Raw genomic sequence first — 26,853 nt, forward strand, 5'->3', positions numbered from 1 at the left:
AGAAGGCATAAAAGGAAGACTGGTTGCTGGTTTAAAAAAGAAAAGAGAGAGTCTTCTGGTTTTCAGTGACTGGGGGAGTTGGATTTTAATTCCTTTCGTTGCTCTTAGATCCAGAGACAGCATACTGTAACTAGCAGAAAGAGGGAAGGAAGAAGTCCATGGTTGCCTTTGTGGAACTTTAGACTAACCACTTGACCATTCTGGGTCTCTGGAAAATGGATGTAACACTCTCCTAGCTACCTGACTGGGTGTTCACAGGCAGTGATGTGCTAGTAAATGTTTAGCAGCTGGCTCTCTGAAAAAAAGAAAGAGTATTCATGACACATGTTTTAAAGCAATCAATGTTGTTAACCAGCATGATTAAAGAAAAGGGAATAGATGTAAGATGCTATGGAGGTAGAAATGAGAGAATTTGGCAGCTGATTGGGTGTGGGAAATGAGATAAGAAGGAAGAATTAGTTAACAAACATTAAATGAGGATTGTGATACCATTAACACAACAGGAAAGTTAGGAAGGGCAGGTTTAGAGGGAGGAAATGATGAGTTTAGTTTTGGTCAAAGACGATAGCAGCATGGTGTTGAATTTTTGAGCTATACCTACTCATGGTATACGAATTCAAATCCGGCCTCAAATATCACTAGTTGTCTGAACCTGGACAAGTCCATGGGCAAGTCAATTTGCTTTAGTTTCCTTATCTGGAAAATGGGAACAATAATAGTACTTATCTCGCAGGGTTGTTGTGAGGATCAGATGAGATAATTATTGTAACTCATGTGGTATAATACCTGGCACATAGTATTATAAATTAAAATTGTCATTATTATTGTTAGCTATAATACATACTGGTGGAGGAAGTATTGACACTCTGGTGTAATGGAAAAAATGCTAAGCACTTCCTAGCTATGTGGCCTTTGAAAAGTCCTTTAACCACTCAGAGCCTCCGAATCCTCATCTGTAAAATGACAATAATACTTGCATTGAGCTACTTCAGAGGATTGTCCTAAGGAAATCTCTTTGCAAACTTTAAAGTCTTACGCAAATATGTTATTAGCACTGATGAGATCATAGATCCTTTGAAGCACAATAGTTCCAAAAGTATTTTTTATAAAGCAAAATTTCTGAACAAATACAGGAAAATATTACCTAAAACCAGAATGTTTCTTTTTCTGAAATATTGAAAAATATTTGATACCTAATCATGTCCTCCTGAATTAGAAAATTTAATTGCCTCAAATGTTTATTGCTATAGGAGTGTTCAAGTGTATATTAAGAGCTGGGAGAGGTATCCTGATAGATGATGCCACAGTTTTATGCTGCAAGAATTTTTTCATAATGTGACTTTATTCCCAGCAGTGTCTTAATGATGATTTTAGAGATATATGTTATTAGACTCTTCTCTCTTCTACTGATCAATCAATGAACTAGCAGTCACTAAGTGTCTATTAAGTGCCAGGCACTATCCTTACCCTTCAGAAACTTATATTCCTCCAGAGGAGACAACATATACACATATAAGAATACATACAAATACAAAATACATACAAAATGGTTATGAAGTTATTTTTAACATTTTTAACATATTTTTACATTTTACATATTTTTATATGCATTTAGTATGTACCTATATATGTTCACTTTTTTCTGCACTGTTAGAAGGAAAGTTCGTGGTCAGAACTGTTTTGTTTTTATCCCCAGCCCTTAGCACAGAATAAGATGTATTAACTGTTTAATAAATGGACAGCTAGGTGATGAAGTGGGTAGAGAACTGGGCTTGGAATCAGGAAGACTCATGTTCATGAGTCTGGTCTCAGAAATTTACTAGCTATGTGATCCTGAGCAAGCACTTAACCTTGCTTGCCTCAGTTTCCTCACCTATAAAATGAGCTGGAGAAGGAAATGGCAAACTGTAATGGCAAGCAAAGTAGGATCTTTTCCTGTTTTTGTTTCAGTATAGTCAAGTGCCTCTGATTGAATAATGTGATTAAAAAAGATCTTCCCTACCCATTAATGGGCCTGGGAAGATTTGTAGGAAGGCCCACACCTTTTATTAATGCAGTTCTCATTGAATTTCTCATGAAATTTTAAGATAAAATGTTATACTTCCCAGAGTAAAATGCTCTGGTTCTCAAGGGTTGTGATGTCCTCTGGCTCTAAAAAGTGTATAGACTCTGAGGTGAGGTTTTACCTTAGGGCTTACTCTTTAGAAGTGTTGGTTTGGCCAGTAGGCAGCCGTTAAGGAGCCTGCTGGCTTTGAAAACCCGGATGGTGGTGTTTCTCTCTCTGATAACTATGTATGTATGTAATGATCAGACAGCTGGATCTGTCTGTTGATCTGTGATGTATGTATTGCTTATGCTCAGACAGTTGGAAGTCATGTCGATAGATTATTACTTCTTTGTATTTTTTCTGAAGTTCAGGGTGCTTTTCCCCCTGAACTAAGCTAATGATACATGCACTTCATTAAAGTGATTGTTGACCCCTCAAAAATTGCTTTTCCTTTCAGAAAAGCAGATCAAAGAACCTGTGATAGCAGGGTGCTTTCTGGTGCTTTTTGGGGTGCTTTCTGTTACACAAACCACTCCAGTATCTTGCCAAGAAAACCTCAAATGGGATCACAAAGAGTCAGATATGACTGAAACAACTCAACAACAATTGTTTAATCCCAGTCCTGTTTACTGATTGATTGCTTTCTTGCTTTTGGGGGGAAGGGTACTAGCAGAGAGTGGAATCCTTACGTAGAAGGAGGCACTGGATCTTGAAGAAGACTGGGGATTCTAAAAGGTAGAGATGAAGGTCAGTCAGTCAACAGGCATTTATTAAGTGCTCATTATGTGTCAGGCACTAAACTAAGTGCTAGGAATACAAATAGAATTAGAAGAATGGCCCTGCCTTCAAGTGGCTTGGGGAGAGGCTAGAGAACAGGTACAGGTGTCAGAGAAGGATAGAGAAAGCCCACCTTGAAGCCTAGAGAGGAATAAGACTTGGCTGGCTTGAGTCCCTTTCTGGAATGGAGCTTCTAGGAGGAGCCATCCAATCAGAGGGAAAAGTTGCTGGGGCTAACACCTGCCTTTGATACTTCTGTAGTGTGAACTCCAGGGCTAGATAGGTCCAGGATGAAGAGGTTTCTGGGCTGTGACAGAGAAAGTATGGACTACGAGCTGGAAAGACACAGAGATGAGAAATTGAATGCCATGTATGAGAAACAGTAAGAAGACCGATGACAGGGAGGAATACGTAACCAGACTGAAATGTAGTTCAAGTTTACTTTGTAAAGGATTTGATGTACCAAGTAAAACAGTTTATTTTTTATTGTTGAGAAAAGGTTGTTGTGTTTGTCTTTCATTCTCGAAGAGGACCGGGTCATCAGAGAATGATGACATGAGTTGCAGTTGACTTGGATTTGAGTGAGGGTGGGCATTGAGAAATGGAATGGCGTAATCAAAGCTCAGCTTTAGGAAAATAAATCACTTTTGTCAGGGAAAAAAAAGTCCTAGTTGTGCTATTTTATATGTGATTCTTGTGGGTCTGCCAGATAAGGCAGTTGGTTCGAAACCTAAGCTTTGGGGAAGGAAAAGTGCTTGTTTATTCTTGATTCTAGGTTGCTAATGGAGGCGAGCATTTAGAGCACATAATCCAAAGCCTTTGCATTTTACTCTGGGAAGCATAATATTTATTTTAAAATTTCACTTACCTGCCTAATTATCTTGATATTAAACAAATATTGAAATTAGTTAGCCTCCCCTTAGCAAAGAGGAGGGGAAGAGCAAGGTGAGTTTTCAAATCTGGATCAACCAAAATAATTTTTATAATTCAGCAGTGTGGATGGTACACCAGGTAAGGTTTAAACTTTAGGTGCCTTAGGAGCAGGTAGAAGAGTTAAAGGTTAAAAATTGTTGACGGGTCATCTCTACACAGGTAATTGACAGCTGACTGAAAAAAAAAGAAAGGAAAAATGGGCAAATAGACTGACTTTTTAAAAACACACCACCAGAAGTCAGGCTTATTTTAATGCATGTATATACATATTGAAAAAACCTCAGAGCTTTATACATGGAGCAACTGAGGTCACTTGAAACTTGACTAAGGTCTTGTGAAACAGATACACAGTTTTCCCTGTTGTGAAGCCAAGCTCTACTGCTGAAACTAGAGGACAACCCGATCCTATGCTGTGATTAGTTGTTCCTGAGTGAGTGAGCAGCATCCCAAGTGAGGAGAGCTTTCTCATTCATTGAAAGGCTGTAAATGAAATGCTGCTTTATCAGCTGTAAGGATGAATGTCTTGGAGCCCCTGTGATAAATTATTCAGCTGTTCTGTTACATAAACCTATTGGAAATGAATCCACCAAGGAGTTGTGTAGAGGATGTTGCCAGTAGAATAAATATGAAAATGGACACTGCCTCTTCTTGACTCACACTTTGGCTTCCTAATGGATCTGGAGCACAATTATCTGAATTATCATGAGTGTTCTAATGAATTTGCACCCTAAGAAGCATCCCAATCAACCCTTAAGTACGTTAAGGTCAAAGCAATTTTGAATTTCTTTGTGAGCCTGACCCATAGTAAGTGATTTTTTCTGTCCTTAGGATTCCAATACCTCTTGACTCCACCTTCACTCTTTCTAAGAGAAGCTGGAGAAAACATATGACCAAAATTATTAAATCTGTATTTTCACCCCCTCCCTAAACACTATCCATTTTAGAGGTTGGAAATTCAGAGGTGCAGGGAAATGAAATACTCAAGTCTGGCAAGCCTATGGGGTTTGTTTCCTCAGGGACTAAAAGTCTCAATTAGTTGTAATAGCCATGGCTGAGTGGCATAAAAAATATAAAATATTCCTGTTACTGACAGAGGTAATTGCTGCTCTACTGAAGTGTAGTCTTGGAAATAATGTTGTGGTTCTTATATCTTTTCACCTGAACATTGTAGACCCAGAGCTGTCATTTTGAGGAGCTATCCTGGAAGCAACTAGTCTAGGAGGAGAAATTTGTGGTCAGAAGTCCTTGTTTTCCTTTTGTACAGGACTAAGGACATTGTTAGAAGGATTGTAGCAGGCTTGTCACTCAATAAATATGTGTTGTACTTCATAAAAGGAAATGATACTACTGACCTGTTATTGATAGGGCCAGTATTTCTCTAATTGTACCTATAGTTCTTAGAATATTTATCTGTACTCTCACCAGGTCTCTTTCTGAACAACAGCATTTATTTATAATAAAGATTATTTTGTGACCATGGGTTGCCTGTGACTAAAGGTGTAATGTCTTGCCATCAGAAGGGTTTTTTTAGTGCAAAGCTGAATGATCCCTATGGGAATCAAATATGTGACATAGAACTCATTAACACCATTAATGTTACTCACGTGGACTAGGCCTAACCAGTGTCCTGATGGTTTATAAAGTAGTTTTGAGGGATAACGAGGGCATCTGAAGCCAACCAACCAGTTTCATATTACTAACTCAGTACAACCCTCTCTCATGTTGTAGATAGGTAAATTGAGGCCTAGAGCAAGGAAGTGACTGGCCAACTCTCAGATCTAAAATTTAAACTCAGGCCCTTTGATTCAAAACTACATAATCATGTAGTAGATGCTCAGCGAAAGAGTGTTAATTGGTTAACTTTACCATTGGGCTCTAACTTCTTCTACTGGAAGTATTTTGCTGGAGCATTGGTGCTCAGTAGTATTGTATTTCCGTGGCAATGTTATTTATGCATATCTTGTATTATGAGACTTTGGAGATGGGAAAGCATTATTGTTTCTCATAGGATCCTTAGGATTTAGACCTGAAAGGGGCCTCAAGGATCATCCAATACAAGGAGAGAAAAGGAAACTGAAGTCATGTGATTTGTCCAAAATGATACAGGTAATAAATAATTTAACTAAGACTCTGCCCAGGTCTTCTGATTCCAAAATCAGGGCTCTTTCCACCACATCACACTTCTGCTTGGGCTTCCTTCTTGTGACTACTGTTGGTTGTCCTTCATTTTGGGAGAGAATCAATGACAGTAGAGGGTATTGTCTTGACTCATGGTTGGATTGGCTGTAAGTGAGGCAGAATTACAGAGTCCTCAGTCTCACTCTCTCTTCCAGAGTCATTGGGGTCCGGTGGCAAGACAAAAGTCGCTTACAGAGCTATAGGTGAATAACTACATGTCACACTGAGGTATCCATTTCTGGATGAAGAAGCCGCAGGTTACATCTTTCTTGTAACCTATACAAGGAGTACTGGAACAGATAATTAGGTTTGTGAAACATCTGAGATGCCAGCATGAAAGAGACCATGCAGATACAAAAAACTATTGCTTTTATTTTGAATTAGGGAGTATAATTCAACGTTTGTTTAGAAAACCGCTTTGTGTTGTTAGATTTAAAAAAAATGTTATAGAGGCAATCATCAGAACTACCATTGCTTTTTCTTTCTTTTCAGTACAATTCATAAATTTTTTTTGTCATGCCTAAGTTCTACGTGGTCATAAAATATATAAATTCATTATGATCATTTTTAGTCAAAAGGAAAGGTTACCAAACAGAGGATTATGAAGACTGCATTCCAGTTATAGCTTCCTGACTGATTTGTTTTGTGACTTCAGGGAAATTTTTATCCTTTCTATTCTATAGTTTTGTCATCAGCAAAATGAAGTGTTTCTTTTTCCCACCTTGCCAAGATATCTTCGTGTGAAAAAAAGAAAACACTAAAAATCTTTTAGCCATTTCATCATCAATAAGTTCTATTGTATTGTCCAAAGAGAAGGAGAATAAACAAGGTATCTGTTGATCAGAAGTCATTATGAAATTTCTTTAAGACAGATAATAGAAAATAAGTGAAATAAAAACCAAAAGTTTATATTTGTGTGTTGATGTTATATTTATGGGGATAAGGACTAGACCTCAGATTTCTTGGTAGAAGAACTCTTTGATGAGGAAAATCTTTCCACCAATGCAGGTTGGTACCTTTTTTTACAATTATGAGTTTGAAAGAGTTGCCTGAGGGCATTGAGAAATTAAATTGCTTTCCTAGTATACACAGCCAGAACATGACACAGGTGGTATGCCAACTTTCTATTCATTATGTCATGCTGTCTCTATATTTATAAAAACAGTGTATTTATATATATTTTTTAAATGCTACGTTACGTTTATTACAATGATAATAATTTCACATGTTTGTGAGGAAATTAAGACATGTAAATCTGGTCTAGGTCATAAATCCAGGTACAAACTATCTAAATGAAATCTATGGTAACACTTCATCTATCTAAAATTCCACTATCCACCAGTCTCTTCTATCAGGAACACAGCCAAAGATCAAAAATAGAGAACAATACCTTTGAACAACCCAAATCCTTTATTGACGTGAAAAGATTTTGGTTGTTCAGCGTTAAGTGAAAGCCTGTCTAGTCTTACTTTTCACAAAATTCCAACAACTATGGCTATCAGGTTTTAAGTCCACAGAAGGTTGGAAGCAGCAAATTAGAAATAGGGAGAGAGACCACTCTAGGTAGGTATAATTATAGCACTGAGAAGTGACAGCTAACAGAAAAGCAGAAGACAGAAAACTATAAAAAGCCCAGACAAGAACTCCAAATATACAGCAGTCTGAGAATGTGCAGTAGGCAGGCAAATAGCTCTATACATCTCAGTAGCCCCTAAGGCTGTCTTTGTATTACAGTAGAGTATAATAATTGATGATTATAATCATTATTCTAGATGATCAGAAGATAAATATTATTATGTATATTTTGGTTAAGAAGGCAAGTAAGTGTATAATTAATTTTAGAAAAATTCCATATAAATGACTAACATGTTAAATTAAATTGTTAATTGATTTAAAAAAAATTAGTGCTTTTTTTTCTCTTAAAGCAGTTAACCCTTAGCCATATGAAAAACTAGGCTATCCAGAGCAATGTGGATAGTTGCAGTTTTATTGCTTTTCTTAGGATTTTCTTAGAGCTGGAAGGGACTTCAGGAACTCACTCATTTTACATGAATCTCTGACCCCAGGAAGTTAATCATTCATCTTCAGAGCTCCTGCCCTAGAACCAGCCTTCTTGATTGGTGACGATGTGAATAAAAATTAGCTCCCTTAGCCTACTATATCTAAGGACTTACCCCAGACTCAAGCTCATATTTCACCTCCACATGCAACCATCTATCTAGGCAATACGGTCACAAGCTTGCTGATACCGTTCCCTTTTCTCCATCTTGACCTCTTGAACCTCCAGATCTATGCCTCTAATTTCTAGGGAAGTTAATCAACTTTTCTTTACAGCACCCAAGGGTTTAGCCCTCTTGATTGGTAATTGAAGAGTGCAGAGGGCAATGTAGAAAAGGGAGAAACTGTCCGTGTTTGAGCTTCTATTCTTTCCTTCCTTCATAAGGATGAAAACATCAGTATACTACTAGTCATTCTGCCTTGAAAATAGGCCAGATCTGACTTTAGAGAAAACAGCAAATTTTAAATTTTCTAATCTAGGGGAAGAGAAAAACTTAGAATGGAAATCTTAAAATCTAAAATCTTAGAATGGAAGAAGTGTGAGGGTTGACAAGGGTCAACTAAAATCCTTGGACTACATTGATCTTTTCAAGAACACCAGTCAGAGCAGAAGATCAGATTATACTTGGCAGTTGTGCTCTATAAGAAACTGAACCAGAGGACAACAGACAATAGGGGACAACATTGAGAAAGAGGATTCATTTTATGGGTTTGTCCTTTGTCTACGATTCTGATCTGTTCTCTGTCTTTGTGGCTATAAACCTGAGATGACCAACTTTGGAATAGAAAGAAAGGAGCTGCTGGCACACCTTACCACAATGAGATCAGTATTTAAACACATCCAGATTATAGTTTCATGATGAATTAAAGAATATGTCAAAATTGTTTGAATTCAATGCCAGAGGGAAAGGCTTGCTGTAGAAGATGGAGTTTTAGCTAGGACTTGAAGAAAATCATGAAAGCTAGGAAACAGATATGAAAACATTCCAGGAATAGAACAACTAGTGAAAATGTCCAGAGTCAAGAGATGGAATATCTTATTTGATAAGGAATCCAAGGCCACTGGATCACAGAACACATGGTAAGGATGTAAGATATAAAGATACCAGAAAAGTAGTGGTCAGGTTATGAAGGGATTGGAATACCAAACAGGATTTTATATTTGATCCTGGAGGTGATAGGGAACCACTAGAGTTTATTGAGTAAGGGATGATATGGTCAGACCTGCTTTTTAGGAAGATCACTTTGGCAGTTGAATGGATAGGAATGGGATGAGACTTGTGTCAGACAGGCCAACCAGCTGGCTATTGCAGTAATCCAAATGTGAAGTAACAAGGGCTTGTACCAGGATGTTTGGCAGTATCAGAGGGAGTGGGGAGGGGTGCATATACAAGAGATATTACCAAGGTAAAATCTATAACCCTTGGCAAAAAATTGGATATGGGAGGATAATGAGTTCAATTTTGGTCTTGAAGAATTTAAGATATCTGTGGGACATCCAGATTGAGATGTTTATCAGGCAATTGGTTATGAGAGATTGGAGGTCAGCAGAGGGATTATTGTTGAGTTGTTTTTCAACTGTGTCCAACTCTTTGTGATTCCATTTGGAGTTTTCATGGGAAAGGTATTAGAGTGATCTGCTGTTTTCTTCTCCTGCTTGTTTTACAGATGAGGAAACTGAGGTAGACAGGGTTAAGTGACTTGCTCAGGGTCACACAGTAAGTGTCTGAGGCTGGATTTGAACTCAGGAAGATGTCATTCCGACTCCAGGCATGGCACTTTATCTACTGTGTCAGGAGAGAGATTAAGACTGTGAAAATAGATTAGAAAATCATTAGCATAAAGAGGATAATTGGATCCATGCTGATGAGATCACCAAATGAAACAAAAGATCTTGGAAGAAGGAGGCATAATCACAGAGAAGTTGAAAAACCTTAAGAAATATGAATACATGTATATAGTTTTGTCCTCACAAGGAAATCTGGGGAGATAAAAGATGAGGAAAATAAGAACAAAGTGAAGAATTAATCTTATAATGTACGAGAAGCTTAAAGTCAGAACAGATGGAAACCCTGAGTCATACAATATTTACCCTACCCCACCCCCAAAATCATAACATGGCCTTTCCTTCCCCTTCTGGTCACTCAAAAGAATCTATGCCTTCCAGCGTCTCACAAACCTTTCGCTTGCTCTATAAGACTACCGCTAGGTCCTGATTAGTGTGTATAAAGATTTTCCTGAAGTGGGTGCATTATTTGAATGTACTTTGTTTATTTCCATTGAGCTAGACCAACTTCCACATTTTACAAATTATATCATTTAATAGTGTGAATTCAGATACATGTAACCACTTCATAGGATTCATTATTTCCATTATTTTGGACCTAACTTTTTTACTCTCTTGTTTCAGAACCTGGATTGCTTTCTTAGTTGATTGTATATAGATTTTTGCACCAAATGAAAAAGGAAAATCCTTTTTATCATCCTCCTTCTCTACTAGCCTGGAGTATATTTCATTTTCATTATGTAGAATTCCAGGAGGGAGGATTTAGTAAACATTTTTACAATCAAGACACACAGGCAACTTGCTATATAGATCAGTACAAGGCAAGTTTGTCCGATGCTTTACCAGTTAAATAGGAAGTAAGAAATAGGTCTGGATCTTTCTTCCCAACATCTGACTGGCTACCTCTTACCCATTCTAGAGGAAGATTCATTTCCTATTTTATAATCTATCCTCCAAAGTGCTAAATCAATATTGCTTCATATTATCTTTTTTGATGCTGAGGGTAACTCTAAGAGGTAGATAGAACAGGTATTATCTCCATTTCGAAATCAGAAAACTGAGAACCATGGAAGTTAAGTAAATTGCCTAAGGCTAGAGTTGATAATACAGCCAGGATTAGAACTCAACAAGAATTTGAATCTCATTAGACATAGAGTTAAACCAAAACATACTGTGATATCACCCTACTATGATACCCTGTTGGTTAGAAAGGACATGGTGTTTATCAATTAAATACAGAATAAAGTATATTATAATAGTTTATGTCCTTTTCAAAGAGAACACTTAGAGGTCCCTGGTCTGATGGTAATTCATAATGTGTAACATTGACATCATAGATCTACTCTAGTAAATCTTTAGATAGGGTCCTTATTCTTGAGTTCATAAGTCTCTGGGAAGTTCAGACCTTAACTTCAATATCTTCCACACCCCTCAAATATGAGAAATAATTTCAATTTATCCATCCTGTTTGCCCTTTTTAATTTTCAATTTTAAAATCAGGATATATTGGACATGGAAATAATAATAGCATTTCCCCAGTGCTCTAGGGTTCACAAAGCTCTTTACAAATTTTATCTCATTTGATCCTCACAACAAACCTGCGAGTGAGTTATTATTATCACCTCCATTTTATAACTGAGGGAACTGAGACAGACAAAGGTGAAGTGACTTGCGCAAGGTCACACAGCTGGTAAATATCTGAGGTCAGATTTGAAATCAGGTCTTCTTAACTTTGGAGATCACCTAGCAGCTGCTGAAAATATGCCTGTGGCTAGCATGATGAGAAGAGACTTTGGTAGAACCTGTTGTTCCCTTTTAAAGTCTCAGGTTCTTTGTATCTTTATTTCAACCTAAGAGTTCTTGGTTTCACATATAGGGACTAGAAAAAAGAAACACTGGTTCTTGCTGATCCTTTGGATATAAATGGTTACCACCTATAAAACTATAGATAGAAACAGAATTCATTACCAGAGAGGAAAAAGAAATTTCCTTCCATGTTCTCTACAACTGTCTCCCAAGCCCAGAGGGTATTCCTTGAACAAAAACTTCCTTTGAAAGATGCCACCATTTGGTCTTAACCTACTATGAAGTCATTGAAAGGAAAGATATTCCTATCACTATCATAGACTTATTCTAGAAATTTTGGTGAACGACAGGAAAATTTTAGGTCTATTTTTCTCCTTCCTTAAAATGGAGGTTCAAAACCCTGCCTTCTGCCAGCTTTGGAGGAAGCTTGATAAGATGGCAGGGCATGTTATATCTGTAGAGCTCTTTTATATTCTTGGGTTCATTAGACCAAAAAGTTAGCTCTTAACCAGAACTGAGTGGTTGCAAGCCATAGGACAGAATCCTTGACTTTGCTCAGTGGTATTTTAATCTACCTTCTATTTTTTTTATTTTAAGCTTTTGAGTGGAAGTGCTTGTTTTAGTACTGTTTTTTAAAAGCCAAAATGCTAAATGAGATTACATCATGTTTGTGATCCTTATTTGCTGTCATTAAATCTTCTTATAATGCCTCAAATAAACCAACAACTGTATAATGATCTGTGACAAAAACACAAAACATAAATGCATACTATAACACAAAACAAAATCTGCATTTTTGTCCCTGGAATTTTTTCATGTTCATTGGATACTTTGGAGGATAGAGTCTGTATCATTAATTTCACTTGTGGAGGGAACTCCCTGCCTTGGAAATTTTCTCCACCAATGCAGATCAGTAATTTGTCTGTAGTTCATAAGAGCTTTAGTTGCCTGGGTCACCTTGAGGCTGAGTGATCTGCCTGTGTTCATACAGATATGTCAGAGGAAAAACTTGAATACAGGACTTTCTGATTCCAAGACCAGCCATCTATTTTCCATACCATATTGACTCTCTTTGAAATGGATATAGAATGTAACAAAAGAAAAAAAAAATGAAGACAATCTGGGGTAATTATAAGAAGTATCCAGATAGAGAGAATACCATCCCTGCTCTCAAACAATCTCAGTCTAGTAGGATCTTATCTAAGTCAGTCAGTCAAATAGCACTTCTTAAGTCCCTACTATGTTCCAGGCACTGTCCTAAGGGCTGACACTCCTTTGTGCCATTCTCAAGACTTCCATCTAGGAAGCTGAGGAGTGGTACTGTGGAGGTCATGATTTCTTTTAGAAATATTTGCCACAGTACAGTGTAATGGAAAGACTGTTGGCTGTAGAATTGTAAGATGTGGGTTTAATCTTGCTTTGCCCCTTCCTAGCTGTGACTATGGCAAGTCCCTCTCTAATCGGGCTACATCTTCCTCATTTATAAAATAAGAGAGTTGGAGTAGGTGTCCTTTAAGGTTCAATATTTTGTGGCTACCTCATAAAAGATTGTAATTTTGAGGCATATGATGTAGTGGATAGTGGGGGACTTAAGAGGCAGCAAGGCCTGGATTCAGACCTTGCCACAGATATATTAACTGTGTGACCCTGGGTAAAATCACTTCACCTCTCTGGGCTTCGTCTTACTATGGAAAACAAGAGGATTGTAATTGTTGACCTCTAAGATCCCTTCCTACAATCCTATGATGTCCAGCTCTGTTCTTTCCTCCTCTTCAGATACTTCTGCCCAGTTGCTTGCTTCTCTTTTCTCCTTTTCACTGGAGCATAATTCACTGTTTTGTTAAATTCCTGATTTTTGTTCCTAAAAACAAAACAAAAAGACAGAAGGCCTTCATTGAAAAAACAGAGGGGAATCCTGACCTACCTGCTTCAGAAAGTTAGAGAGTGAACAGCATATGACACAGAGAGGAAAAAGAAGAAAGACTACTGGACGTTGGTAACAGGTAGAACACTCTAGAGAGAACTGGACATCCGGGAAGGAAGTATCTATCTGCACTTCAGGGAATGACAGTGTGAATCTGCAGCTCCTATCAGGTGAGAGATCATTGACAAGGCTCAGAGGAAGAACAGACAAGACTGATGGGTATTGACTCCCCTGCTGAGGGGTCCTGAGGCCTTTTTTGTCCAGATCACAACATTAGAGAAGGCATGTGTTCAGAATGTTTCAAAGAATCTCCCTGCGCTCATCAGTAGAGACGACTGTTCTCCCACCCCTGATGAGTCACATGGTGTTGCTAAAGATATTAGTATTGGTCAAAAAACCTGAAGTCCCTGAGGCTTCAGGTAGTATTTTCATCACTGCTACTGACTGAAGCTAAGGAAATCAGAAAAGAGAGGAAGGTGTGGGAAGTGAAGAGGTGGTTAAAAAGATGATGTTTGAGAATAGGATTTGAATTTCTGAACCATGGCTTAAAACATTAGAATGACAAATTCTTACGTAGGGATAGAGTTCAAGGGTTGTCAGGAATATGTTTCCTTGGAGTTAAACCAATCAAAACAAAAAACTTTAACTTGAAATGAAGGAGAAGGGTCAAAATCACCTTTTTCCATTCACCAATTATTATTATTACATATTATAATAATTATTAAATACCATAGAGAATACCTGCCATAGATAGTAGCTGTCTAAGAAAAGAAAGAAAAGCAGTAAAGACGTCTAGAAATTTACAGGTGACAAAATGCAAGAAAGGAGTCAGCAATAAATCTCATTGCCTCAAATGTCCATAAAGAAATGCATAAAATACAGATGACAAGCAAAGTAAACTAGAGTTCTTAATACAAAAAGGAAAATTTGGTTCACAGAGGCTTGGTAAGATAGGACTCAGGCCTGGAATATGACTTTGGCAAAGTATACTTTATTCAAAATGAACATCCTAGGGGATGCAGTGGGGTGGGAATATATAATATAATAACATATAATAGAAATATATATTAGGATGATACTCTCATGTAAAGAAATCTAGGGATGGGTCATGGAAGCCTAGTGGAAAGTGTTTGGGTGAAGGACAACGGAGGCACAAACTTAAGAAGTTTATTATAGACCAACTGGACAGGAATTGGTAACAGGTTAGCTCCAGAAACAGATCACAAGCCTGGTATGAAAATATGACAGTCATGAAGAAGGACTTTATCTGGAAAACTGCTGGAGCGCTCTCTTTCTCTCTCTCTCTCTCTCTCTCTCTCTCTCTCTCTCTCTCTCTCAGCTGATAATTTCTCAACTTACTTTCGTGATAATTTCATTCTTCAAAATATGGAGTAAATAGGCAGAAATCCTATTCTGGAGCTGATTCTCACTAAGTAGGGGAAATGAATTGTTGAAGGAGAAATGATGAACATCTTTGGGGAAAGTGATCATTTCATTTTGGCCTTTGTGCTAGAGAAGAGAAAAAGAAAGCTCAAGGACACCTAACAAGTTCTGTTGTTGTTGAAGAATATTGTCAACAGGAGGAGAATCAAAGAAGGGTCACTTGGGGTGGTTGGGACAATTGCAATAAGACAGTGAAGAAAATAAAGGACTCCTCAACTCTGTCTTTTTGCCAATGAAAATAACATTTAAACCAGAAAGAAAAAATTCAAAGAAGTTGAAAGAGAGTGCCCTTGATGAATTCAAATCAGTAGGCTTAGAAAACTACATCCCAGAATAGGGGCAAAAGTAATTTCTGAGCCATTATTAGAGAGTTTTAAAAGATCATGGATAATGGGAGGGAAACCATAGACCTGGAAAAGGGCAAGTTTGTTTTGATCTTTTTAAAAAAGGAACAGAATGGAGTCTTAAAACTGTAGGTCAATGAACTTGACTTTGATTCCTGGAAAAATTCTAGAATATATCACTAAATTAATTAACAATCACAAATGAATCAGCCTGTATTTTATTGAGAACAAGTCACTGCAAACTAACCTTAACCAATCTATTAGTTAATCAATAAGTGTAAGGCAACGGAAATTGAAAACCAAAAATGGTCCTTCTTCTCAAGGAGATTGAGAGAGACAAATATGTCTCTCCAAATATAAGAACATGCATATATGTCTCTACAAATATAAACATATGCAAAACAAATGCAAAGTAGTTTTGGAAAGGAAGACAGTAACAGGCATGAGGAAAGGTTTTAGGTGAGGAGGGTTTGAATTAAGTATTGAAGTAAATAGGAGAGTCTACAAGGTAGAGTCAAAGAGGGAGTGCATTCCAAGAATAGGGAACAGACAGAACAAAGATATGGAGACAGGAGATGGAATATTGTCTCTGAGGAATGGCAAGAAAGTCAGTTTGAATAATGGTAGAGTGTAAGAAGGGAAGGTATGAGACCAATGATGGGACTAAGTTGGAAGGACTTTGCCAAACACAGCTCTGAATTTATATTGTAACCTAGGGACAATAGGTAACTACTGATGCTTATTGAGTAAGGTAGTGTCATGATCAGACCTGCATCCTATGCTAAGTCACATTGGCAGCTGTGTAGATAATGGACTGGAGTAGAAAGAGATTGAGGGAGAGGGATCGTTACAGTAGTCCAGGCAAGAGGTGAGGAGGCCCTGAATTGAAGAGGCAGAACCTTATTTCTGGTCTTGATAGGGTAGATTATGGCAATGCTTTGTATATCATTAACTAGATTTTAGCAAATATTTGATGAATGTTTTTGCTGATAGTATACTCAGATGACTTCAGGAATTGGTTGAATAACCAATCTCAAAAAATAGTAATAAATAGTTTAGCATCAATTGGGATGAAGTCTCCAGTGCAATGCCCCAGGAATCTGTGGTTGGCTCTATGGTATTTTAACATTTAGTGAATGACTTGAAGAAAGACCTAGGTGGAAGATTTATCAGATTTGCAGATATCATAAATTTGGGAGGGACAATAAACATGCTGGATGATAGTCATGTTTGAAAAAAAATTGACAGGCTAGAACATTGGGCTAATTTAATTAAAGTGAAATTTAATAATGATAAGTATCACAGTTGAGTTCAAAAGTCAATTTCACAAATAAAAAATATTTCATCTCCAAAAGATCTAGGAGTTTTAGGGGATTTCAAGTTCTATATGAGTCAGGTTCAACCTGAGTCGACCATATGATGTTGCAGCCAAGAAGCTAATGCAATCTTGGACTGATTTATAAGAGAATTAGGGAGCAGATGCCAAGGGAGGCAATGATAGCCCTTTCAAGATGTTCTGCCCTGGTCAGATCACACCAAGATTATTGCGTTTAGTTCAAGGTGCCATATTTTAGGATGTGAGGATCATTTGACAAAATGGAGATATTTAGCCTAAGAAAGAGAATAATTAAGAACTGTCTAAAGTATTTAAAGGATTGTCACATGGAAGAAGGATTAGACTAGTTCTGCTTTGCCCCAGAAGGTAGAACTAGTAGCATTAGGTAGATGTTGGAGAGGGCCATTTCAGTTTGCTGTTTGGAGAACTTCCTGACAATTATGGTTACAATAAGATGGGAAGGTCTGTCTTGGTGGTGGGCTGTGGGTGTGGAGGGAAAGGATCCCCATCACTATAGATCTTCCAACAAAGTTTGGATGACCGCTTGTCAGGTAAGTTGTAGAGAGGAACTTGGTTCAGGTATTGGTTGGATTAAATAGTCCTTGAATTTCTTTCCAATCATGCAACTCTACATGCAACCCAATATTGTCTCTTATTCTTCAATGAGCCTATAGTCATCATTGGCTTTGCCAGCTGCTGACTTCACAGAATTTTATTTAGATATGTTTCTTTGTGTCTTTTAATGCATGAAATCACACAGAAAAGCAGATTCTCCTATGTCCTATCCTATTTGTACTTACTAATTAGTGTTCCAGATTATCTGATGTAGATTGGTGAACTATTTCAAACAAAAGCCAAAGGGAGTTGGGAGGAGACTAGGAAGCCCTCTCCCTGGAGTTTGTGTTGAGCATATACTGAGAGGAGAGTAATACCAATTAAAATTTTCTGCATTAGGGGGTCAAAATTGCTCTCTATGGTTGGGATTGGCGGTGTTGCTTTGACAGTGGACTATTATTGAAGAACTCACTCTGAAGAGCACAGAACTAAAGATACATACCCAAGCCTTTCATCATATATGTCAGACTGATGCTTCAGGGGAAGGAAAAGCACATTTTTTAATATAAAGGAAATCTTTCTGGTGTGAGACCTTAAGGTTCAATTGTCTCCTCTACCACTCCAACCTAGTTGCATAAGAAGGTGTTTGGGAGGTAATACTTGCCATGGTGGGAAATGGTAAGTTAATTCCAAGGAAATTTTGTCTTGCCTTTCCTGCTTTCTCAAATTTCATTTACCATTGCATTGTTGGAGTGGACTCAGAACATTGAATGGTTCCAAAGAAATTCCCAATTAACTCAATTGGTTTACAATGACAGACTAACATCTGGAGCTACAAAGTTGAGGAAGCTGTTTGGCCAGGCTCCAACTCTGATCGCTCATTTTCCCCTGCTCAGTTCAGACAAGTCTGGTTAGCAGCTGGGCACTGCACCAACCCTGGCATTTTATGGTGACTATGCCAATAAATGAAACAACTTCGGGGCTAATTGTTTCACCCAGAAAATCATGGGTTATACATTTTAAAACTACTGCTTAACTGTGAACTATTTTTTCTTGGAAGAATAGTACACCATAAAATCACAAGCTTAGAAAAGGCCTAAGTTCCATCCCCCTGCTTTTAGAAGGCTGCTACACCTGAACAGTCCCAGGGACATAATCATGTATCAGGGTTATTCCTATGTAAAATACAGTACTATTCAAGATCTACCCTTGTGGGAAAATGAGGTGGCAGGTTAAGTGACCAGTCTTAACATGTATAATTATGTAGATAATACTTAAGGAACCAACTTTTGGTTTCCATTTTCAGTTCTAGTCTATTGCCACCAATGTTCTGTCAAATGTACTATAGGATCATAGAGTTAAACATAGAAGGGACCTTGAATATTTGTAGTCCAACATCTCATTTTACAAATAGTAATACTGAGACCTAGGGGATTAAATGACTTGCCTTAGTTAACACAGTTAATATAGGGCAGAACTAGGATTCCAACCTAATTTCTGACTCTCAATTCAGTGATCTTTTTAATGCATCATCAAAGAAGAATGGCCTTTGTGTGTGCCCTAACATCCCGAATTTCTGAAGTGCAAAGTCTACAACATCTTTCCCTCAGTAAGTTGACATCACAGAATGGTGGAGTTACTTAGATAATATAGATAAATTACAGCCATTATTTAATTTCAGAATCACAGAATCTGACTTGGAAAGGATCTCAAAGGTCATTTGACCCAACTTATACTTGAGCAGAAATCCTTATCACCACCACCCCAATTTAATATATGAGGAAACTGAGGCCCAGAGACATATAGAGTGTCAACCTCAAGTTCATACTGAAAGGTGATGGCAAAGCTAAGCCTAGAATCCAGGTCTCCTGACTCCTAATCCTGTTCCCTTTCCATGACACTCATTGTCATGGTCTGATTTCTTCTGCTGCAATGTGTATATACACATATGTATATGTAGTTGTGTAGAGTTCCCATAAGCAACATTATCATTGGAGCATTAGAGGTGATCTCTCAGAAGAGAAGGGCAAGGAAGTTACACAAGGGGGGCTACTTAACTTTTTGGGGGGTACCCAAACTTTCTAGGCTTTTAATGAAAATACCAAAGATACTATACCTTCTTCTCTATGCCTCATCCTAGAGTGGATTCACCAGCTGTTTCTTCCTTCATCCACTTGAAAACTCCTGGACTCAAAGTTCTTGGCAATCTTGGTTGATTTCAGTGTTGGATTTTTTAACCCTGTTCTCCTCCTTAGCTCGCATTGCCATTGCTTCAACAGAACAGGGATGCATGTTGCAAAGCAAAGGTGAATACCATTATCAAGAGAGGATTGCCATGACAATCATTGCACACCTCTTGAGTAGTCTAATGGCCTGGCACAAGAGAAGAGATTGTTTACCTGCTTTTGTACCTTACCTCCCATAACAAGGAGGCCTAACACTGTGTTAAAGAACAGTCTTCATACTCTTGGACTTTAAACTTGATCTCTGGGTTATTCTGAAGATTTTACCACAGTGAAAATGCTACGCTTTGTGGTCCTGGTGCTCTGCTGGTTTGAATTATGGTGGCCTTTCATCATCTAAACCCTCTTGTGCAAGTGCTTCTGTATTTTGGTTTGTCTCCCTGCTGGTAGCCATGGGCTTGTATCTATTGTGACAGTGAATGAGTCTGGGGCCTGGGCTAGCTGGGTGTTACCATCAAAAGTCTTGGTGCCATGAGGTTGGTGAAGATGTTACTCTTGGTATGGGTACTTTATTAAAATATCAAGCAAAAATCTTTGCCACTCATCCTCCCTGTCACTGATTCTCTGGGTTTTCTAAACATCCTTTTCTAAAAATAGAAAAATTTTTCTGTTGTGAAAATGTGAAACATTTTTCTGCTTTCTTTTCTTATACCCCATAACCCAGACATCCCCAAGAGACATTGATTAAGATTTGTTTCTACCATCTTATTTGATTTTAGAGGAAGATCTTTGATTCTCTCCACAGCTCCCCTATAAATAAATTAGGGCTTAATGGAGTTGAGAGAAGAGCATCCAGCATGATCTATTGGTCCTGAAATTTTTTTTCTGTTATTTGGTCAAAAGGAAAAAGGAATTATGCTGGGCTATATGACTTTTTAATAGGGAGGAATAATATGTATATTGTAATACCTGGATAGAAAACTAGTGGTCAATAACTTGTATTTTTTGTACTTTTCCAGTTGGAGAATAAATTCCAAGCACTGCTGGGATTCCTTCTCGATGATATTTTTTATTTGTTGAGTTTTGTTTTGTATTGTTTGTGAGAAATTCAGAAAAGGGAGTCTATATCCATGATTTCTTTGGTGGCTAGAATGTATAAGAAAAATGAGACCCTTGTAAAAAATCTGGTTTTAGGGGACTCATGCTGTGACATACTACCTACCTCCTGACAGAGGTGGACTCAGGGTGAAGATTGAGACATATATTTTTGGATATGGCTACTGTGGGAATTTGTTTTACTTTGACTATGCATATTTTTACAAGATTTGTTTTTCTTTTTTTCAATGTAGGGAGGGGAGAAGTGGGAAAGGAGAGAAAATAGAGCACACTTAATGACTTAGGAATATTACGATGGCTATAGTTGTAGAGAAGTCAAATGTTTCAAGAATTATTTAAGGCCACAATGCACAACTAGTAGTAAAAAAATTACCTGCTAACTACTACTATAGAGAAAAAAATGTTCATCATGAGCAAGACAGTACAAAGACTGGAAAACTGAATGTTGGAAAAAGATAATTTTTACTGATGAAATTGTTTTCATTTAATTCACAATCGTCATAATTCAAGGCAAGCCTGTGAGATCTAGGGATCTTCGTCAGACTCTAACACCCCCTCATAAATGACCTTTTTTACATAAGGTCTAGAAATCACTGAGGGAATGGTAAACATATATTGATATAATAGAAGCGAAATTATTTCAAATGACAGAAATTTCCAAGTGGAGAAGGAGTATTGCAATATAACTTTGCATCATGCCACACATCATGAAAGTTTAAAAGCCCAAGAGATGGAGATTCAACATGCTTCAGTGGCCTGGGAATTCCTTGTTTTAAACCTTATTGAAAACTGATGAAGGAAAAAGATGAAAAGAAAACTTATGGGCAATAATCAGGGCTAGATGCTGAAAAAATGAACCATTCATCAAAAGTAATCTTATTATCTAATTGGATAAAAGTGTAGTTTCATGATGAATTAAAGAATATATGTCAAAATTGTTTGAATTCAATGCCAAACCTTGTAAAACAAATTATTGTAGCAAAAAAGAGTACATGTTGCATACTAAGTATTTTTAAATGGTGTCTAATCCTGAAATAAATCAAGGTCCTGAGTTGAGAAATAAAGCATCTTTAACTGAGATAACAAGGTAGCAAACCTGCCACCCTGGGGGATACCCAGTGGACTTCCCAACTCCAAGATCCATGCAAAGCTTCTTATTCCTTTTGGAGGAAAGGCAGAGGAGGCCATATGAGGTATTAAGGCCTGGTCATGAGACCCCTGTGACACTTGGCATCTGGGCAAGAGAGGTCACCTCATTCTGGTTATTTTACCCTTCATGCCATGATTCCCATTACAAGGGAGCAAGGACACTAGAAACTGAGATCCAGCTTGAGCTGGGCTCCCCAACAAGGCAATATCCCTGGGTGGGGGGACCTAGGGTGTTTTTCAGTTCATTCTAATCAAGAGTAACTATCTTAAGAGTAGGGATGTAAGGACATTACTGAAATGGTGACAAGGATCATTTAAGGGAATGGCAGTCCATGTTACATTTGGCATTAACAATTTCTGTCATTATATTAACAATTTTCTGTCAATGGCATAGTAAGTTGTAAAGTTTATTGCATAAGTCAGTAAATGTATTTATTTATTTTAGCCCAGTTAATTTGCATACTGCCACATTATTATCACTATTATACATCTTTATGAAACTTAATTTCCCCATAATAATTACACTACTTCACAGAATTATTTTGAGTTAAGTGCTTTGTAAGCCTGGAGGTGATGTACAAATGTCAGCTGTCATTGTTTTTCTGGTCCTTTTCTGGAGTTGTTCCCATCACTGGAGGTGTTTAAGTAGGAGCTGGATGAACAATTTTGGGGAGTCATATAGAGGGGATTCCTTTCAGCTGTGTTTGGGGCTTGTGGATCTCCGAGGACCTTTATATAATCAGAAAATTAGAAATAAATGTCAGAGTTCACCTTGGCAAATGCAGCTCAATTCAACAATTCAAGAAAAATGTTTAAGTGCCTATTCTGTGCTAGTCTCCAGGATACAAAAATAAAAATAAAAAAACAGTCCCAGCTCTCAGGGGAGTTTATATTATTCTGGGGGATACATATGGAAGTAAATACAAGATTATCTGAGGAGGTAGTGGGCACTAAGCACTGGGAAAATATCAGGAAAGGTTTTCCCAGGAGATGGTGGCTAGTACACTGAGCCTTAAAGGAAACTAAGCTTCCTTGGAGATTGTTGTTGTGTTTGTCTTTCGTTTACAAAGAGCATTATGACATCAGGGAAATGATGACATGACTTGCGGTTGACATTGATTTGAGTGAGGGAGGGCTGCACAAGGTCACCATCCTCACTTTCTCCTCCTGAGTCATCTGGGTCCAGTGGTCAGATATACATCAGGATAACTGAAGATGGCCCAGGATGCAGTGTGAGACCCTGGCCCTTTTAGAACTTTTCAGGTTCTCACTTTGAGTGAGGTAATACAACTTTAGTGAATAGATCTCTTTAAGAAGTGAGTCAAGGGATGACCCTTTTAATCTAAAATAATAAAAATAATCAAATTGGGAAGGGAAGACCCTCAGAGGATGGAGTGCATTCCAGGCATAAGGGGTCAGCCTGTGTGAAGGTGGGGAGATAGTAAATGGAATTCCGAGTCCTTGGCATGGCTGGAATATAGAGTGCACATTCTAATTTTATGAATAAGTCTGAAAAGGCAAACTGAAGCCAGATTGTGGAAAGCTGTAAATGCCAAACAGAAGGGTTTGTATGCTATTCCAGAGGCAAAAGATTTCTGCACGGGGAATTGACATAGGTCAGATCTGTGCCTCCAAATATTGCCCCAAGGCCATTATTCTAATAAAACTGCTGCTAGGTTTGGACAGGCAGAGATGCACATGATGCTTTCCACATTTTTCTATATTCATACTCCACTGGTGGAGACTATTTCCTTCTATAAAAGGCTTTTAGTGTAAGCCACCCTGGGATGCAGCTATAAGGCAAGTGAGTTGCCCTTTAGGAAAACATCAGAGTATGTTATCAAGGGTCAGCCTCCAAGACCTTCCAAGTCAGTTAGCATAATCTCTGACATCACACAGGATGTTCTCAGACTTTTTCTCAGGAGTATCTGTTCTTAAATACCTCCACCAACTGGGTTTCTGTCCCTTCCCTGGAAGGGGCCTACTTCTTTACTAGTGGAAAGCTTCTCCAAACTTCTCTTTATTTCCCCCTTCACATTTTCTGTCTGTTCTCTTCTTTCCCCAATATTCTTAAAATTGACTTGTGAATTATTAAATAAATTTCTTGCAAACAGCTCCATTACTTAAAGTAATTGATTGTATCAATCAACAGTAAGGGCTAAATTACTGGATCCAACAGAAAATATTGTTGCAGCTGAAGAATCGATGCTAATTGAATCATTAGAGCATTATTACATAAAATGCAAATAGATTGAATGATAACTTCGCTCTGCTTGATCTATGGTCTTTACAGCCAGCTTTTAAAACAATAACAGAACTGATTATTCTACTTATCTTTCTCCTTAGTGATTGGTCTTTTCCTGAGTGTGAAAGGTAGGTGGTAGTTATGGGGCTTTTTTCCCCATTAAAAACATAAACACAGCACAGAATTTCTTGAAGTTAGTAATTTAAACAATAAAAATACGAATTAAGAAGAGAGACTGCTTAGCATGTTATAAAGGACTAACCACAGAATCAGGGAAAGCATTCAAATTCTACCTTGGACATAAGTAGGGTGGACAAGCCATGTAATCTCAATGCTCCTGGCAGATCTGTAAGTATGTTGAGTTCCTGATCTGCATTGATGGAGTGCATTTCCTTCCATGGTGCCCCTACGTTAATGAAATCAAAAATTCGTTAAAAAAAAAAAGAATCCAAACATATTGGGAAGTTAAAGAATTTACTGGATAATGGATAATGATGTGCAGATGCATAGAAAGGTCCTCTAAAGAACTTGTCCATCTCTCTGTCTCTCTAACATGTATGCTTATATGTTTACACACATAAAAATCTAGGACACTTGCTCACGCTCTTCATCTCCTCTTAGAATCCTCAGCTTCTTTCAAGACTCACATGTCATCTTCTGTAAGAGGTCCTTCCTGGTCTCCCCAGCAATTAGAGCTTTCCTTCCCCAATAAGATTACCTTCCATCCAAACTGTCTGTGCCTTATATCTACATATCTTTTATGTATTGTCTACTCCATTTGAATATATACCCTTTGAGGAAGGGGCTTTAAGATGTGTGGTTTCCCCCCTTTCCCCTTTTTTATTGTATCCCCTACAGTTAATATAGCACCTGGTACATAGTAAATACTAAATAAATGCTTGTTGACTGACTGGCTGACCAATTTACTGGTAATAGTCCAAAGGACAAGATAGGACCAGAATCAAAGACAAATCAAAGGACAGTGAACTAGATTGCCTTCAGGAAATTTTAATAACCCCACAGTTTTGCCAGAAGTTAAAGGTCATCTTTCTACTCTACCAATAGTCTATATGTATTGTGTGACTGGAAGACAATGAACACAACAGCCCTCAAAGAATTGAAAATAACTATCACACAGTGGGCAATTAGAGAGATACGTGATGGGTGTGAGCATAAGTAACATGTAACAAACAAAAAATTAAAAGAAAAACAGAAATAAAGGATGTCATCAAAGGAACTACATGATAGAATACAGTGGTCTGGTCATGTGGTGATAGCAAAGGATGCCAATCTGGTGCAGTCGGAGTACTCTGCTGTTGTCTTCTTGATGCCAATGTCAAGCAAAGAAAGCTTCCAGTAAGAACATGAATGGGAGTTTTGCAAGATGAGCAGATGTGGATGCCTTGCAATCTATATCACCAGAAGAAACACGCAAATCCATTTCTATTGGAAAAAAACCACAATGACATGAGTTGGGGTCTGTCTTGAAATGGGATAGAATATTAGGGCAAGGACACTGGTGTTTCATTCAGTTTGATTTTTCCATATAAGAAAGATGAAAATACTCCACTTTTCTAAGGAAGGAGATAATTTTTTTTCATTCAGAGCTCCCAAGAAGTCAAAATAAAGTAAATAAGGTTTGTCTTGACCTTGGCTTCTATCTCTAGAGAAGCAGTTCAGCATAATAGTAAGGCTATTGGTCTTAAAAATCAGAAGACTTAAGTTTTAGTCTTTGTTTTACAATTTAATTATGTGTGACTTAGGCACTTAGCCTCAGTTTCTCTAGCTCCAAAATAAGGACAATAATACTTGCAATACCTACGTCACAGGATTATTGCCCACCTCTTGGACCTTTCCATGAGGTCATGGATTTTATTGAAGTAAAATGTATTAGTGTATGCTAATATTACTATGTCATTCTCTTCCTTCCCTCAGGAAACATTTTATTAATAGGAGCTATCTCAATGCATGATGACTCAAACCAAAGAAATGATTAGTGTGGGAATTAATGTGGCATCATATTATCTAATAGGTCCAGTTCATGTTGTCTCATAAATATAAAGAGCAAGGCGAGGCATCTCTATAATTTTATAGGTTGGCTCAAATTATAACAAAAAATATTTCTACCATTTTGTGCTTGTTCTTTCCATGCATATTGTGGTTATTTTGTATATTGCTTTCCCAGCTCTCCTTAAATCACTGTGTCAGGTCATGTAAACTTTTCCATGCTTCTCTATATTCATCATGATTGTCGTTTCTTGTGACAAAGTAACATTCCATTCCATTCCATTCATGTTTCACAGTTTGTTTGACCATTCCACAATCAGTAGGTGTATACTTTGTTTCCCATTCTTTGCTACTACAAAAAATACTGCTATATTTCAGTTTATTTAGGGTCTTCCTTTTTTTCTTCCTTTTTTTGATCACTGACTGCTTCAGTATGTGCATGCCTAACAATGGAATCTCTGGGTCAAAGGGATTGGACATTTTAGCCATTTTATATTTGGATAATTTTTGCTTTACAGAATGTTCTACAAATTGTCAATTCCATCAACAATTCATTTGTTTGGTTGTTTTTTTACAAACTCCATTGGGGAGTAATGGTAGATATAGCAGGATGGGGCCAAATTATAATGCATCATAAAAGCCAGGCACATGCATCTAGGATCTGGTTTTTGAGTATGGGTGTGATATAACAAAAATAGTGTACCGTTTTGTTTTAGCAGAGTTCAATAGCAGTACACTAAATCCCTAATTCTAGTTCTTCTTTTATTTTTCTGAAGTATATGTATAGCATGTTAGAGCTGGAAGGGACCATGGAGCTTGTCTAGTCTAATGCCTTTCATTTTATAAATAAGGAAACTGAAGGTAAGAAAAGTACAGTGACTTGTCCAGGGGCACACAGCTTATAAATGTCATAGTAGGAACTCAACTCCAATTACAGTTCTTTTGGTATCATAATGTCTCATGTCT

General features: G+C 37.6%; 1 protein-coding gene and 1 long non-coding RNA gene across 6 annotated transcripts in view; one reads left to right on the plus strand and one right to left on the minus strand.

Moving 5' to 3' along the window:
* The window catches only part of CACNA1C (calcium voltage-gated channel subunit alpha1 C), a 1,037,023-nt gene that overhangs the window by 386,515 nt on the left and 623,655 nt on the right, over window positions 1-26,853 (plus strand). The gene's annotated exons all lie outside the window — the stretch shown is intronic.
* LOC140530976 (uncharacterized) overlaps window positions 20,930-26,853 on the minus strand; it is a 32,309-nt gene continuing 26,385 nt past the window's right edge. Inside the window, exons 2-3 of the long non-coding RNA XR_011976211.1 lie at window positions 24,174-24,286; window positions 20,930-22,364 (exon numbers count right to left, since the gene is read on the minus strand). This is a non-coding gene — a long non-coding RNA (uncharacterized lncRNA). The remainder of the gene's footprint in view (window positions 22,365-24,173; window positions 24,287-26,853) is intronic.

The sequence above is a fragment of the Notamacropus eugenii genome, chromosome 3 (assembly GCF_028372415.1).
Source record: "Notamacropus eugenii isolate mMacEug1 chromosome 3, mMacEug1.pri_v2, whole genome shotgun sequence".
In the NCBI taxonomy this organism is placed as follows: Eukaryota; Metazoa; Chordata; class Mammalia; order Diprotodontia; family Macropodidae; genus Notamacropus; species Notamacropus eugenii.